The following is a 16988-nucleotide window of genomic DNA, read 5'->3' as shown; positions in this document are numbered from 1 at the left end:
CAGAATCATCTTTGAACTAGCATAGCTTAGGGCTGCATTGTGTTACATCACTAGTGTTTCAAATTAGCCAAATTCACACAATGTAACGTACTCTGTGTGTTAAACAATAAATGTGTTATGATAGCAGTAAGTCCAGCATGGAAGTGTAAGGAAGTTATTTAATGTAAGAGTCCCTGGAAACATCCAAGCCAGCAGCAAAATAATCGGTGAAGAGCAGAAAATGAACCTCAATTTAGCATAACTTAGCCAGCTCTGATTCAAACTTGTGGAGTTTGACACCAGTAGTTTATTTTAGCAAAGGAAAAAATTTTGCAGAAATTAGAAAACAAACAAACAAAAAATGTTTAAGAATGACAAGCAACTAAGTCCTGTATACAACAGAGCTTAAGACATGTTTCCATTGAAACATTTTCCAAGGCATATGTGATTGTGATTTCTTCTATAAAGATAAGTTCAATCGACTTAGGAACAATTTTTAAGATAACGGTCTAGGAAGAATGAATATGATAAAACACAATAGCTTGTGAGATTTAGTATTAGCCTGTACCTAAGATAACATAGAATATACTTAGTCTGTTGGAAAGTACAAGAGACATCACTCATAAAGATGAGTTCATGGGCAGAGAAGCAATCCTCAAGATTGGGATCATGGGTGTTGGGATATATAAACATAATATTCTGGGAGATTCAGTTGAAGGCTAAAACAACTTCAGTTGATAGCAAAACATCACAAAGTTGTAAACTGCAGTCTTTGCTGGCATTCTAGATAGAAAACAGGTAAACATCTCCTTTCTTTTAATAGATAAGCTTCTCCGTTTAACATTTTCTGGTCTCCATAGTGCTTATTTGATTGGACAAGGACACCTTACCCTCTAGATATTCCCATATATAAGTTTTTTTAAAGAAAAGATAGTAGGTTTAATAAAGGTTGTGGTTGAATGAATTGCTTCAAGGCTTAATCTAATTAATAAGAGAAAGCATAAGAGAATGATAAGAATAATTTAAAAAGTACCAAGAAAAGAGTAACTCCATTCTAACAATGATGGCCATTCAAGGGCCACTTGAAAGATTTATTCTCTCTCTTTGTATAAAGCATTTATTTGGCCATCAGCAGTATGAGAAAAGTCTGACACATATGGAACATAAGGCAAGAAATTGCTGACAATGAAGACTACACTTGAGCAACAAAAATCTACAGTGGCTCTATTTTGTAAAACTATATTTCTTAACTCACCTATCTCTTGATTAATTTCTCCTAATATTTTTCCTGTAATGTTAGTAGCTTAACTAATCATACAAGCAATCTTTCAGACTTCTTTTTGTATATCAATGACAATTCCAGGGATTGATAGTAAAGGAATATTAAAAAAAAAATCTGCAGTGTAGCAAACAACAGTATACTGTCTCCCGTTACAAGATGTGTCTTTTAGTGCCCTGACAAAATTCATTTGAATTCTGCATAGAGAAATTGAAAATCAGCATGTGATGTCATCAGGAAACAGAACCATTTTCACATCAGTAGGATAACATCATTCATTTCTTTCTCCTGTCTTGGCCTGTTTGTTCCACTTTTATCTATCCACTTATTATTAGCTGACTCTTTCTCTTGAGGAATCTCTTGATGCGTTTGTTGTTTGCCTTGATGTTTCATTTGTCCATTGGTCTCTGGGATACTGTACTGCATGCATCAAGATTGGAGCCATCTGGGGCTTTATTTATTTTCTGGAACAACATAAGCATACCCTCACCTCGATGTTAGAACATGATGCTCTTTCCATTGGTTGGCTCTAGATATTTTAATTTAACATATACTCTCCTTTAGGGAAAATTGCTTTGAGGCAGCAGAAAAAGCAATCAATATCCTGTAAAGTAAAAAAAAAAAAATTAAAGTTAACATGTGTAGTATAGTATACGGGATTATAAGTGGATGTTTTCCCCTCCCCCCTTTTAATGACTTTTAAATTTGCCAATTAAATATTTAATGGTGTTGTTTTACCATAGTTTAACCCTGAGGATTAAAAGAAATTTCAGTAACACGTTTGATAAAATATTTGTTAATATAGGTAGGACCATTACCAATATTTAATTGTATTAGGAGCCATAGAAAGAAAATACACAAAGAGTTATTTGACAAAGTCAAGATTAAAATATGGGTAGTTCTAGTGTGGGGTGGCTACAGGTGCAGATGACTGAAAGGGACCTGATTGGTTGGTTGAATTGTGGAGTCTTGTGGGTGCTGTGCTCTGGGCTGAGGTTATAGCTTGCTTTGCAGCCTGGCTGGTCAAGCAGGACAGCGGCAGAGGGTGCTGGTCTGGAGGCTCCAAGGTCCCACTGGAAGCAGGAGCTGTGTGCTTTTTGGACAACTTCAGATGCGTGCGACGCAGAGCAGTGTAGACAGAGGTCTTCCTGGATGTCCGCTCTGCAGGATGCGGCCATGGCTCTCAAGCTCTGTTCATTAGACTCTTCTGCAATGTTTTACCTATCTGTGGGCAGTGTCAGATTTCTGTATTTACGTTCCCGAAATGCCAGAACACAAGATCCATTCATCTGGTGGCCCACTGCAAAAAGCACTGAAGATAGTGCCAAAGACGGTGTCTCCTCTGGATGAAGACTGGACTTCCAATGCATTTATAGGTTCCTTTAAGCTGGAGACACACCCAGACATCATAATTACTCAGGCTCAGAATGCTTTGGAAGCTTACCAGCATCAAATGGTGGTGGCTAATATCCTTGTGTCAATAAAGTCCTTTGTTATTTTTGTAACCAAAGTTTCGGAGATAAAGTTACTGCTGTCCGAGGACAAGGTAGCAAAAGGCGTGGAGATAGAAGAGAAGATAGTAATCTGATGACCTTCGGTCTCGACTCACAGCTTTTATATGTGACAAAAACTGAAGGAAATGCTCCTCTAAGATCAAAAGCCAGGGTTCTTACGATTGATAGGAATTAAAATTAATCCTTTGTTAAGGATACACACAATGAAGAAATAGTAAAAGCTGTGTACAGGCAAATGGCTGTTGGGCTTTCAGTTCTGTGAGTGAAACACGTGACACACATCTTGATCTGGAAAGTAAACAAGAGCTGTTTTTCACCTTCACAAAAACGACAGTGGGATTGCACGTTCTGCAGAGCAGACATAGGGGACTGGAGCTGCTGTCTGTCAGCCTACTGTACAGTAGAAGGGTCGAGGGTCCGTGAATGGACACTCTCTGGAGAAGTATATCCAGTGCCTACCATGTGCCAGGGCCTTTGTGAGATGTGAGCGTTTGAAAGATAAATGAGCATGTCTCATTCAGAAACTGAACATACAAAAATGTATGTGCAATAAAGTGTGTGCCCACAAACAGAAAAAAAGATTAAAATATGAAACAAAGGTATTTTCCTAGTGTCCTCTGGGCTCCATACCAGCTCTTGGGATATGTTCTATAGCTGACAAGTTAGCGAGAGACATTGTATATAGCTGTAAAGTACTATGAACATAGATGTCTACATACATAAGATCCAAGAATGTCCCAGACAGACAGTAGTAGTTCCAGTAAAGAAGCTGACACTCATTCTAATTATGCATTAGAAGCTTGGAATACTGTAAAATACTCTCTTCTCATTATATAAAATAACACTTTAAAAAGAATATAGGTTTTCATAAGTATTTTAACTTTTTTCACTGTCAGAGTCTGATAATTTATCAGACTAAAGACCAGCATAAAATTAATACAAACAAAACAAAACCCAAAACAAATAGGACTCATTAAAAACTTAAAGATTTTAGCATAAGGCTATAGGGCTTTTTAAATCTAGGGTAATTTTAATTTTGAGGTTAAAAAGACAGTTTTATTAAGTAACAGGCTATTTAGAAGTAAATGAAAACTAATCATAGAAAAATTTGAGGGAGAAACAAATTGGAGATTTCCATGAAAGTACATATTCTGATGATATTGTAAATAAAACAAAAATGTGAAAATATCAAGGTATAAAAATATTATGAATTAAGAACCTGCTGAGTGGCATTAATTTTTATTACATTTTGTAGACAATCTGATATAACAGATTCTCTAGGTATACCAAAAGTCATTTTAGGCAAAAAAAATTTAAAATGATATAAATCCTAATAATTATACCTTGGATTTAATCCCATTTGGCTTCCAAGAGAACTTGAGCATCACAAGAATACATTTGTATTTTTTTGGCCACCATATTATCTAGAAAAATGTTTTAAAACATTTTTCATTTCAATATGCCTTTAATTTTCTTTAAAATTCATCACAAGTCTGTTTATATTGTGATGTTTAAGGTTTTTGAACAAACATCAATTTTAAAAATAAAATTTTAGTAATAAAAAACAAGATAATTTTTTTATTTGGTTAATATAGAAGCTGTTAAACTGATAAGGGTACAGTTACCAATCAACATCATCAGAGATCTCAAAAGGATAAATTAGAGCAAGAAGTATAAACCAAATGACCTTTATATCAGTGAAAATGTCAGAGACTTACCTACCAACTTGATGGTTATCCTGGGCTCCTCCATTTTGGTGGGGTAAAAGTTGTCTTTGCATGTCACACAGGACAGCATTAACCTTCAGATAACAGACACAGAAGGTGTAAAATTTTTTCCTGTGGAGGTAGAACTTAGAAAAACTTGTCTACTTTGCCAAAGAAGAGTAGAACAATCAATCCAACAGTATCCACAGTTTGTGTAGAGTGTCTGTGGTGGGTGAGGCATGGGGTTATTCTTACACTACTGGCTACTAGTTAGCTTTACCACAATCCAGGTGGACTAAATTGTATCCTTTCTGGAGACCTTGAGGTACAGTCATAATGTTGTGTTCGTGTGTGTGATTGTGTATGTGTGTGGGTACGGGGGGGGGAGTGTATATATGCTATTATTGATGGACTATGATAATATACTTTACCTTCGAGGCCCAACTTGGGTGGGCACAGCTGGTGGTCTGTTTTATAAGTCCCTCCCAACTGGCCTTTGATAAACTGTAGTGTTTTCTGCAATGAACACAGCAGTATTCTCCTCTGTATTCTGCTTGATTCCTCCTTCCAGGGCATGCAGGCCACTCTGCTCTATCTCCTAGGCAGGAGAAAAAAAAATGCTTAGTTCTGTGCCAATCACTGACCTCCGTCTGCAGTGGCTGCAGTGTTACCAACCATAGAGCACAGGAGGTGGGTCATAGACAGTTGCAGCTCTATATCCCATGGGCAGATGTTGGACAGGATTAGCATGAAAAAAAAAAAGAGTGGCTACAACTAAACACACACACACACACACACACACACACACACACACACACACACAGCCAAAAACAAGCAAAAAAGTTTTGTTTTGTTTTGTTTTGTTTTTGATTTTTTTAACCTGAAACTCAGAGGTGGGAGGAGGGGGAAGCAGGAGGTGAAAAAGTTGCATTTTCAGACCAAAAGCCTTCTTGAGTGGAACAAAGCCATCTTGATAGACCTGAGCTGAGGGGGCTCATGATAGTCAAAAACTGTGCTTGCCTGAGTAGCCAGCACCTTGGACCCAGCAACTTCCCAGAACTGGGGAGGTCAGGATCAGGTGAGGCAATTTTAGCTTACATGTGGAAATGCCTCTTCTCTGTGAGCTGAAATATGGGGGCATTGCCAAGACAACACAGTGTCTGAATTGAACCAAAGATGCAGACAGAGAGACACACAAAAATAATCCAAACACCTAAACTTTTGAACAGGTAAAATTATTTAAAAATCATGCTTTTATGCTAAAGCAAGACAGACAGTGTGTATAAAACATCATAGATAAACATAGCTTTTAATAAGTAAAATGAATTTTAAAAAATTCCCCAGAAGGAAAAACTTAAAAAATTAAATAAATGAATGTGTAAAACCCAACCAACTGGGTTTTGAAGAAACTCCATTTTGTGTGAGACCAGGGGCTAAACTCTGATTCCAGGAAGAAAATCACACCTTGGCAGAATCCTATGACATCCCTCAGCTTTTAGCAACAGTCAGGCTATAACAGCAGGACCAACTTACATGGAGATAACTTAAGACACCCTGCAGAGAACAGATAACCTGGCCATCCCCTATGTCAGGTGGTTCTGCCCTCATGGTCGGTCCCTGCAGATCATGGCACAAATGCAGTTTTAAAAATATTAGCTTGCTGACCCATATGTAATTTCACCCAGTTTGCTGTAACTACAATAAAAAATATGAACACCTAGATCTAGGGCTCTCACTTTGACCCACTCTCATGGTAATAGTCTGAGAGACCTTGCTCATGAGTTCAATAAAAATTCTTATGTGTTTTGCATCAGAATTGCCTCCTCAGTGGTCTTTAGGCACCTTCAACTTGGGCATAAAAGTGAGCATAGAAAATAAAGTCGATGAAGGAGGGAAAAGGAGAAATAGATGAAAAAATTTTCAAAGGTATATAGATGCTAAAATTGAATAAATAAATAAACTAACTGAATATAGACAGTAAAAAGTAGAATTTCAATAATAAAATATAATCTTATATCAAATTAAAGAGATTTAAGAAAAGAAAAATGTTTTTCATATTAAAAGTTAGAAAACACTTTAAAAGAGGACATTTTGACCCATTTGTTTTGACTGGCAACATATAAATAATATGTTCAGTAATACCTGTCATTGTTTTTTTAAAGAAAGATAAAACTAAAACAAACAGAAAAAAAGACCAAGAAAAACTAGCTATGAAGTTACAAGCCATAGAACAGAGATTAGAGGATTCCTATCCTTTGTCAAAAAACAGAAAAGAAAAGATAAGAAAAGATGAGAAAAAGGCACAAAGTCTTGAGGAATTACAATGGTAACACATAGAGATGCAATATATCATGTTAAGTATCCAGATACCACTTATTGATACTACCTTAAGGTAATGTCATACAATAGATTTTGTGTTTAATTTTTTAGAGCTTAGATAGTTGAAATATACACATATGTTGATGCATCATTCAATTGATGCATATTCAGAATTCCAATGGACTTCTGCATTGAATTCTGAAAAGGATGATTCTGAAATTGCACATTTGTTGGAGATAATGGCTGTCTAAGAGACACCTTTACAGACTGAGGCTGATGATGCTTCTACATGTGTAAGCATTAGAATGCAATAATGTTTTACACATTGAGGCATAAAATATATAACAAGTGTATCTTATAATCTTATAAGAAAAGCAACTAAGAAGAGATCTGACCTGACTTTGAAGGAAATGCTCATTGAACAGAGCATTGAATCTCCTAGAGACTGATCAAATAATGCTTTGTCACTTTGGATTTTTTGAATATTGATGAGACAGGTAGCACAGCTGCTAAAATACATTGGAGTTTAGAAAGGACTGATTAATCAGGGCAGCTTATGTGTATGATAACTTCAAAATAGTGGGTGGGAAATATGCTATATTGGAGAGGATAATTTACATTTCTTTGAGCAAGAAAAAAAAAGTTATGTGATCCATCCAAATTATTAGAAACAAACTTTAACAACAGTAGAGCCCCTGAAGATCTTGGGTCAGACAAGAAGAAAGAAATTATCAGGATCAACAAAGCAGGTTATGTATATGTTGATTCCCTCCATGTAGGAACATGAATGTCTATGCTTTGCCAATGAATTTTGTTGGTTAAAGAGTCCTTATAACTCATTAATATATATTATCTTTTTAATTGCTATAGATAAAAAATTATATTACAGCATGGTTACACAATCCAAACTAATTTATAAAGAAAGACAGATGTCTTTTACTTGCTTATACAAAAAAATGTGTACATTGCCCATTCTATATATGCATTAATGAAGAACTGTATGTAACTCGTGAGAATTTATATGTTTACAGTTAACAATAAAATCAATACAGCCCTGACAAGATTTACCCATGGAGATGCTGAAATGCTCAGGCATATTATTCCAGCATCATGCCGAATCCTACCTAAGACTGTTTCAATGCTGCGTCCTCAAAATACTTGCTTCCAAAACAACTTCAAAGGAGCTAGATTAAGTCATACAGCATCACAACATGTCCAGTCAGAACTTCATGTAAGCTTGCATTTTTTCAGCATTTACAGACTGGACAACACATGTTACAGCTAGTTTTCTCTTTTTCATTTATTTATTTATTTAGACTCCAGATTTTATCTGCCCCCCACAACCACTGTCCACCCTCCAACTGTTCCACATTTCATACCTCCTCCTCACCCCCTGTCTACATCAGAATGTCTTTACCCCTCAGAAACCACCCCACCTGACCTCTAACCCCTGGGGCCTCCAGTCTCTTGAGGGTTAGGTGCATCATCCCTGTGATTGAACCCATAATCAACAGTCCTCTGCCGTATATGTGTTAAGGGCCTCATAGCTGGTTTATGCTGCCTGTTTGGTGGTCCACTGTTTGAGAGATCTCAGGTGTACAGGTTAATTGAGACTGCTGGTCCTCCTACAGGGTTGCCCTCCTCCTCAGCTTCTTTCAACCTTTCCTGAACACAACCACAAGGGTCAGCAGCTTCTGTCCATTGGCTGGCTGCGAATATTTGCATCTTACTCTTTCAGCTGCTTGTTGGGTCTTTTAGAGGACAGTCATGACAGGTTCCTTTTTGTGAGTGCTTCATAGACTCAGTAATAGTGTCAGGCCTTGGGACCTCCTCTTGACCTAGATCCTACTTTGGGCCTGTCTCTGGACCTTTTATTCCTCAGGCTGCTCTCCATTTTCATCCCTGCAGGTCTTTCAGACAGGAACAATTATGGGTATGAATTTTGACCTTCAGAGGGCAACCCCCTCCCTCATTTGATACCCTGTCTTCCTGGTGGAGTGTTTACTTTCTTCCACCCCCATGTCAGAATGAGCTTATTTGCTTTTATTGCTCTTAGACATTCTGATAGGTATAAGATAGAATCTAAAACTCTAAATTAGTGATTTTCATTTCCACAATTGCTAAGGATGTTGATTATTTCATTAAGTGTCTTAGCCTTTTGAGTTTTCTCTTTTGAAAATTCTCTGTTTAGACTTAAGTCCCATTTTTAATTGATTTGTTTGGCTCTATTATCTAAGGGTTTTTTTAGTTATCTCTATATTTTGAATATTAATTCTCTATTAGACCTGTAGTTGTTAATAGTTTTTTCACTCTGTATGTTACCATTTGTTTTGAACAATGGTGTCCTTTGCCTTACAGAAGCTTTTAAGTTTCATGATATCCAATTAATTAAATGTTGATTTTAGTGCCTGCACTACCTGTTTCTTGCTCAAAACATTGTCTTCTCTGTCAATGAGTTCAAGGTTATTTCCCACTTTTTCTTCTCTCAGGTTCAGTGTATCTGGTTTTGATCTTGAAGTCTTTGATTCACTTTGATTTGAATTTTGTGGAGGGTAATAACTATAGAAATAATGACATTCTTTTATCTGGAGATACCCAGTTATACCAGTACCATCTGTTGATGATGTTTTCTTTTTTTTCCAATGTTTATTTATGGCTTCTTTATACAAAAATAATTCAGGCATTTATAGAAGTGTGGATTGAGGTCTGGGTCTTTAATTTGAATTCCATTGATGAACATTTCTGGATTTATGCCAATACTATGTGGATTATATTACCACAACTCTGTAGTATTACTTGAAATTGGGAAGGATGGGAAATGTAGTTCATTTACTGTTCAGAATTGTTTTAGCTATCCTGTTTTTTTTGTTGTTTGCTTGCTTGCTTGCTTTTCCATACAATGTTGACAACTATCCTTTAAATTCTGTGTAATTGTGTTGGAAAATTGATGGGAATTCAGTTGAATCTGAAATTGCTTTTGGTAATATAGCTATTACTACAGTGTTGATCCAACTGATCCATGAGTTGTGAGACCTTCTAATCTACTGATATTTACTTAAATATAATTCTTTAAGGAGAAAGTTTTTCTCACATAGATCTTTTAATTGATGTTTAGCATTATCCCAAGAAGCCTTCTAACTTTAAGACCACATTGTAAGGTGTTAATTTAGATATACTCTCTCTGCCCTTTTAAATTAGTTTGGACAAAAGTTGTCTATCTTGTTGAATGTCTCAAAATACTCATTCTTTCTTTCATTGCATTGATCTATATTACATATGTTCTTTTTAGACAGTTATCTTCTGTATCAATGAGTTTAAAGATATTCCCTACTTTATCTTGTGTCAGGTTCAGTGTACCTGGTTTTACATTAAAGTCTTTGACCCACTAGAACTTGAGGTTTATACAGGGTGATTAAATATTCATTCTTATACGTGTAGACATCCAATTTGTGCAGCATTACTTGTTGAAGATTCTGTGTTTTTTTCCCCAGTATGTATTTCTGGCTTCTTTATAAAAAACTCAGGTACCCATATGTGCGTAGGTTTATGTCTGGGCTTTCAATTCAATGCTGTTGAGCAATGTGTCTGCTTTTAATATCAATGCCACATGGCTTTTATTAGTATAGTTTTGAAATAAAACTCAAAATTGCAAATGGAGGAATATCTAGCAGGTCTTTTATTGTTCAGAACTCTTTTAGCTTCTTAGATTTTTTAGTCTTTTTATATGAAATCAAGAATTGTCTTATCAAGGTCTCTAAAAATTATGCTGGAATTTGAGGGGAATTGCCTTGTACATGTAATTGTTTTTGGTAGAATGACCATTCTAGAGTTTTTGTTTTAAATAAACTTTAGGATAAGATCTATAGGCAAGTGTTTAGACAAATAGATGAACAGAAAGATCTCAATTTCAAAGCCATTTAAAAGCAATTGAATGAATGTACAAGGTAAGTGTTTAATAATGCATCCTGCGCATGCCCCTCTATACTGTATTGCTAATGATGTAATGAAGATGATTAAAAGACACTGATGACAATCTGATACTGACTACATACAATTGTCCAAGGGCTATGTACTACTAAACAGTAGTAAAATAACAACCATTTTGTCACATGAAAATACATCAAATAAGTGAAAAAAGTGGTATCGCTACAGTACTAACATCATTCTCGGTATATTTTGGAAGCTAAGAAATAAAAATATTATAGGTAATACTAAAATAATGACAGGAAATCAGTAATTCATTCTCCATTTTAGATTAATGATATTATGAAATAAATAGTTAAGTTAAAGAAAAGCCTTCATAAAAGTCTCTGAAAACTTATAGGGAAGACCATAATCTACTATTTGAGAACCCAGACATGCCACTTCTGGGCATATACCCAGTAGATGTTCCAACATGTAATAAGAATTCATGCTACACTATGTTCATAGCAGCCTTATTTATAATAGCCAGAAGCTGGAAACAACCTAGATGTCCCTCAACAGAGGAATAGATACAGAAAATGTGGTACATCTACACAATGGAGTACTACTCAGCTATTGAAAACAATAAATTCATGTAATTCTTAGGCAAATGGATGGAACAGGAAATATCATCTTGAGTAAGGTAGCCCAATCACAAAGAACACACATGGTATGTACTCTGATAAGTGAATATTAGCCCAAAAATTCAACATATCCAAGATACAATTCACAGACCACATGAAGCTCAAGAAGTAGGAAGACCAAAGTGTGGATACTTTGGTCCCTCTTAGAAAGGGGATCAAAATAACCATGGGAGGAGATACAGAGAAAATTATGGAGCAGAAACTGAAGGAAAGGCCATCCATGGAACTGTCCCACCTGGGGATCCATCCCATATACAGTTACCAAACCCAGTCACTGTTATAGATGGCAACAAGTGCTTGCTGACAGGAGCCTGATATAGCTGTTTCCTGAGAAGATCTGCCAGTGCTTGACAAATACAGAAATGGATGCTCACAGCCACCCATTGGACTGAGCACAGGATCCCCAATGGAAGAGCTAGAGAAAGGGCCCAAGGAGCTGAAGGATTTTGCAGCCCCATAAGAGGAACCACAATATGAACCAATCAGTACTCACCCACACCCCCCAGAGCTCCAAGGGACTAAACCACCAACCAAAGAGTACACATGGAGGGACCCATGGCTCCAACTGCATATGTAGTAGAGGATGGCCTTGTGGGACATCAAAGAGAGGAGAATCCCTTGGTTCTGTGAGGCCTGGATGCCCCAGTGTAGGGGAATGCCAGGACAGGGAATCGGAAATGGGTGGGTTAGTGACCAGGGTGAGGGGGGTTGGTATAGTGGGTTTCGGAGGGGAAATGAGGAAAGCAGATAACATATGAAATGTAAATAAAGAAAATATCTAATAAAAGAAAGAAAAAGCAGATCAAACAAAAATCAATAATGAAAAATCACAATAGATTAGATGTTAATAGGAAAACAGAATAAATGCATAAAGCTGTTCACCTAAAAATCAACTGATAAATGATTATATTGAAGAAGTAGTACAAGATATTACATCAGCCAATATAGGACAGACACCAGTAATAAACTTTGTCTAAAATGTTATACAAAATTTTATTGTCTTTCTGAACATTTCTTTAGCAGCAATGAAACCTTATTAATATAGGGATTAGGTCATCTAATCTATGAAATAGGTAATATAGGTGTTTTTATAAATAAAACTGTGTAATCAATGTACCTATACACAAAATAAAATGTGTGGGAACTAGTATAGTTCTAAAAAATACTTAATAAACAAGTAATGGATCACTTTTACCATCTAGCAATTGCCATAAAGTTTTTCAGAGGATATTAAAGGGGGCAGAGAGTAGGGAAAACTCATGAATTTGTTAAAACAACCAATTCCTAGTAGCTATTAATGTTAACATTGGAGCATCATGCTCTTGCGCATTCTTTTGTACTAATGGTCCTGAGGCCTTGACTTTGGTGGTGTGGTACTTTTAGGATTGTAATACCTGATTTGCAGATAATTTACTTGTGGAAATGAGTTCTTCTATCTAATCCTTGCTCATTTGCCTCTTGGTGTGATCCTTCTGGAGACCATTGACAAATGCATTACAAAATGATCTCAGCTTTGGTTCTGGAATGTCATAGTAGTGTTAATAGTCATCATTAAGTGGTGGTGCACGCCTTTAATCCCAGCACTTGGGAGGCAGAGGCAGGCAGAGTTCTGAGTTCAAGGCCAGCCTGGTCTACAGAGTGAGTTCCAGGACAGCCAGGACTACACAGAGAAACCCTGTCTTGAAAAAACCAAAACCAAAAAAAAAAAAAAAAAAAAAAAAAAAAAAGTCATCCTTAAAACTCCAAGTTAAATTTACAGTTTTTTGTCTTGACTACCTTGGTAGTAGTGGGAAGAGAACTGTATCTTTCAGGATTACTTTGCGTAGCTTTTTTTGAAGATGTTGACTCAAGACTTTGGCATGTATCAGAGATAAAATTCTGTGATAATTCTAAGGGTTTTCTATTAACCATACAAGTGTTTTTCTGTGTGATCTTGTGTGATTTCAAGAAATGGCAGCATGTTTGGGTACTATGATGTTAGGAATTTCAGGACAGCATCAAATTTGGAGTTTTAATAGGTTAAGATAGCAGTAAATCATCACATGGACAAATGGAGAGTCACGGAAAATTCACTGTAGAAACATCTAGAAGACAGATTCTGTGCAAGCTAGGTATTGATTGGACTAATTAAACAAAAATATCAAGATACCAAGAGGAACACAGGAAGAAAAACTCCAGTGAATCCTGATGAGGAGATATCTGCCAGCCCAAAGCAAAGTAAGGACACGTGGTGTCAAAAAAAAAAATCTCCAGAGGAGACAGGAGGAGGCAGGAAGATGGTGATGGTGATTATAAACTGTTTCCATAGGTTAGCTGCTGTAGAGACTCAGTGTACTAAAACAAGGACCATTACAAAATGGACACCAGGCAGCCCAGAAAACCCAGTTCTACAGAACTTGAGCAGTAAGGGATGCTCCTCTTCAGACTCAGCAGAGAAAGAGAAGGTGGTAAGACAAACACAGAATCTTCCTTTCAAAATGATCCCATAAGATATTACTAAATGGAGCTCAAGCTAGACAAATCTAAGACCTAAACATAGCAATTCCATGGACCAAGATACTATATGCCTACACTTCATATACAATATACTTTAATTTCATATCTGTTAATGCATGTATAGATGTATATTTAAGAATGTATGTAAGTATGTGTTTTTATATGCCCACAGACACATTGAGATAAAATGTGGTAGACTGATGTTTTACCATGTTAGTGAGAATTTAATCAGAAGAAAATCACAGTTGTGCCTGACAACTGCTGCAAGCATCAAAGCAGAAAAAGGTCAAAGCATGCTAATGCTGAGGCCTGGCATTTAGCTTGTGTATTTCCAAAGTGATAAGATTCTCCTTGGTGAATTAACAGTATGTACTTTGCACTTGAATTTTTTAATGTCTCCATATTAGTACCAGAGGACATTTGATTCAATTAATTAACTGGTATAATATTAAAATTTGAAACTAAAATGTGGAAGAAGTTGAAAACAATGAAAACACAAATTTTGTAAAATTTTTCAATTAAGGCACTATGAGATAAAAATCTAAGTGCAACATGTCTTTTTTTTTTTTTTTTTTTTTTTTTTTTTTTTTTTTTTTTTTTTTTTTTTGTCTTTGGCTACTTTACCAAGAGAGGTTTCAATGTAACTAATATTATAAGCCAAAGTAGAGATGCTCACAGACTGCCTGCAACAACATATTACATGTATATGCAGGCAAATACTGCTAATTTTCAAATAGAGTATAAATTACCAGGTACTTTTTAAACCTTTAGGTTCAATTTATGGAGATTTGGTAGACTGCATAGTTAATGTTCAAGAAACTGTTTTGCACCATAAGCTAAATTTATATAATGAGCATACTCACATTATATTAATTAAAAAAATCACAGTTTATGGGAGTTGTTAGACAATCGCCAATGAGTTTTGAGAAAAATAATATTTTTATTTAGATGTAATTCAGGTACAGCCTTTTACCTCTTGACTCCTGACCTTTGACAAATATGTATTAACTGTGGTTAAGGGAACAGAAAGTTGGCAAAAATATTGTCTTTACTGGAGTGAACAGTAAGTGTTTTTCCTTATAATATAACCTGACCACTTCTCAAAAACCACTAAACACAGTTTTTAACTGCTGCATGGCGTTCACTTCAGGCCTGATTCATTTTCAGGACACCTGTGATTAGCAGCCACAGAACTTCTAAAGCTTTTTCTCTCTTGGAAAGCAAAAACATGAGTTCAAGGCTGCATGATTGATCTCAGTAATTGGAACTTAGAGCTAACTATCCAGAGTGGCACAAAGTCAGACTTTTACATTCTTCTGTGATTCTAATTATTAGCTAGCAACAGTGTACCTATTGCCTTGACAGTTCCCATGAATAACCAGTTAATGATGAAAACAATCAAATGTCTGGAAGAAAAAGCCCACAAAATTATAGCAATTAAACAAACACAATTTAAGATGGGAGTGTACCCCACGGTGTACGAAACAAATGTGTGGTGACACTTTGTAAAATGGACAATTTTTTTTTCAATAGGAAAGGCAGGTCCAGCACGTTTGAAGAAGCTGTCAGGGAGAATAATGGATTTATGTTGATTCCACAATGTTCCATATGTCTTCAGGTTCAGTCTGACACATGAGTATTCTAACAATCAATTCCCCACTGCAGATAACAGTATTCTTTATCTTTCTGTTACTGAAAAAATCACTAAATAACTTATGGAAGACAGGGATGATGTGGTTCAGAGATTCAGAAGTCTTAGCCAGGAATCAGGTGTCCCTGTGGCTTTCAGTGAAACAGGGATTCAGAAAGCCCAGTGAGAAGCCAGGGCACTCACCTCATGGCTAGGAAAGGAGGAGAGGAAGAAGCAAGAATGGTTAGGTCCTACTGTGCCCTTTCAAGGATAATATTGCCATAAACTGAAGACCCCACCCATTACAGGTTCCACTGCCCCCCAAACACAGTATCCTGGGGATGTAGCTTTTAACATAGGGGCCTTCAAAAGACACTTTGAAGTCACACATAAGAAAGTTACCCTCAGCAGGGAGAAGATGTGCATCTTACTGAGAAGCCAATTTACCACATGTCCTTATGGTACCCAGGAAATACTGACAATATTTAAACAGCTATGAAAATATGAGGAGAAAGATTTTTTTGTGAGGTATGGGTCTATGTCAGAGCATGAACTGTGGATGAAAATTTCAATATGCCTTAAGTCATTTTTCCAGGAAGTAGATTGTCCAAGCTGTATTGTAGTAGACTCTTCATAGCAAGCATCTCTGGTGCAATATCTGATAAGGATTAATAAAGATTGGTATTATCTTCAAGTAGGTCATTTTCTGTCTCAGTGTAGAGACACTTCCTCTAGCTATAATCACCATCTAAAAATAGGTACATCTCCAGGGTTTATGCTAGAAGTTTATAAAATATGATTTAAAGAATCATCTTCTCCAGTATATGCTCTTTAATTAATCTGGATAAACTAACATGGGACTTTCTATCTTTATGAGAAATCATGTACATACAATATATTTAGTATAAAGATTCCTGCACTGAAGAAATCAGTGTATGTCACAAGCCAGTGCTTCTTCCATGGGAACTACTTCACTCATTTAATATTGATTCATGTCTTCTGAAGGTAATAGTAACTACTAGGAGTAAATTGAAAAAACAACTGGTTTTAACTGTAAAGAATTATTATTTTGTTGTTGTTTGTTATGTTTGTTTTGTTAACATTTCAATTAAGCTTGAGGTTTTATAAAAGGAAGCTTTTCTATTTCTTAAAAAAAATTGCCTGTATTGTGGAAAATATTAAAAAATGACACCATCCCTCCCCTGCTATACCCAGCTACTCTCTGCCCCTGTAATCTTGGTCTCGTTGCCTCCATGGCTAGCCCAAGGAGGCGGTCTTCCCAGCTCCAGTTTGCCTGTCTCAGAGCTGCTTGTACCTTCTCAACATTCCACCCATGAGGCTAATTGTCACAAATCTTCTTAACCTAGCAATTCAGAACTCTAGAAACTTATAATTATCAGTCAGTTTTACATGTGTATAAATTCTCAATTCACAAAATAATTAATTCAGACAATGAAT

At 36.1% G+C, this 16988-nt stretch overlaps 1 pseudogene; it reads left to right on the top strand.

Annotated features, from left to right (window-relative positions):
* The first annotated feature begins 2522 nt into the window (after positions 1-2522).
* Positions 2523-2846, top strand: LOC116100536 (annotated as a pseudogene).
* The last annotated feature ends 14142 nt before the right edge of the window (positions 2847-16988 follow it).

Source organism: Mastomys coucha, unplaced genomic scaffold (assembly GCF_008632895.1).
Source record: "Mastomys coucha isolate ucsf_1 unplaced genomic scaffold, UCSF_Mcou_1 pScaffold21, whole genome shotgun sequence".
Classification (NCBI taxonomy): Eukaryota; Metazoa; Chordata; class Mammalia; order Rodentia; family Muridae; genus Mastomys; species Mastomys coucha.
This window is presented reverse-complemented; position numbering and strand designations above follow the sequence as displayed.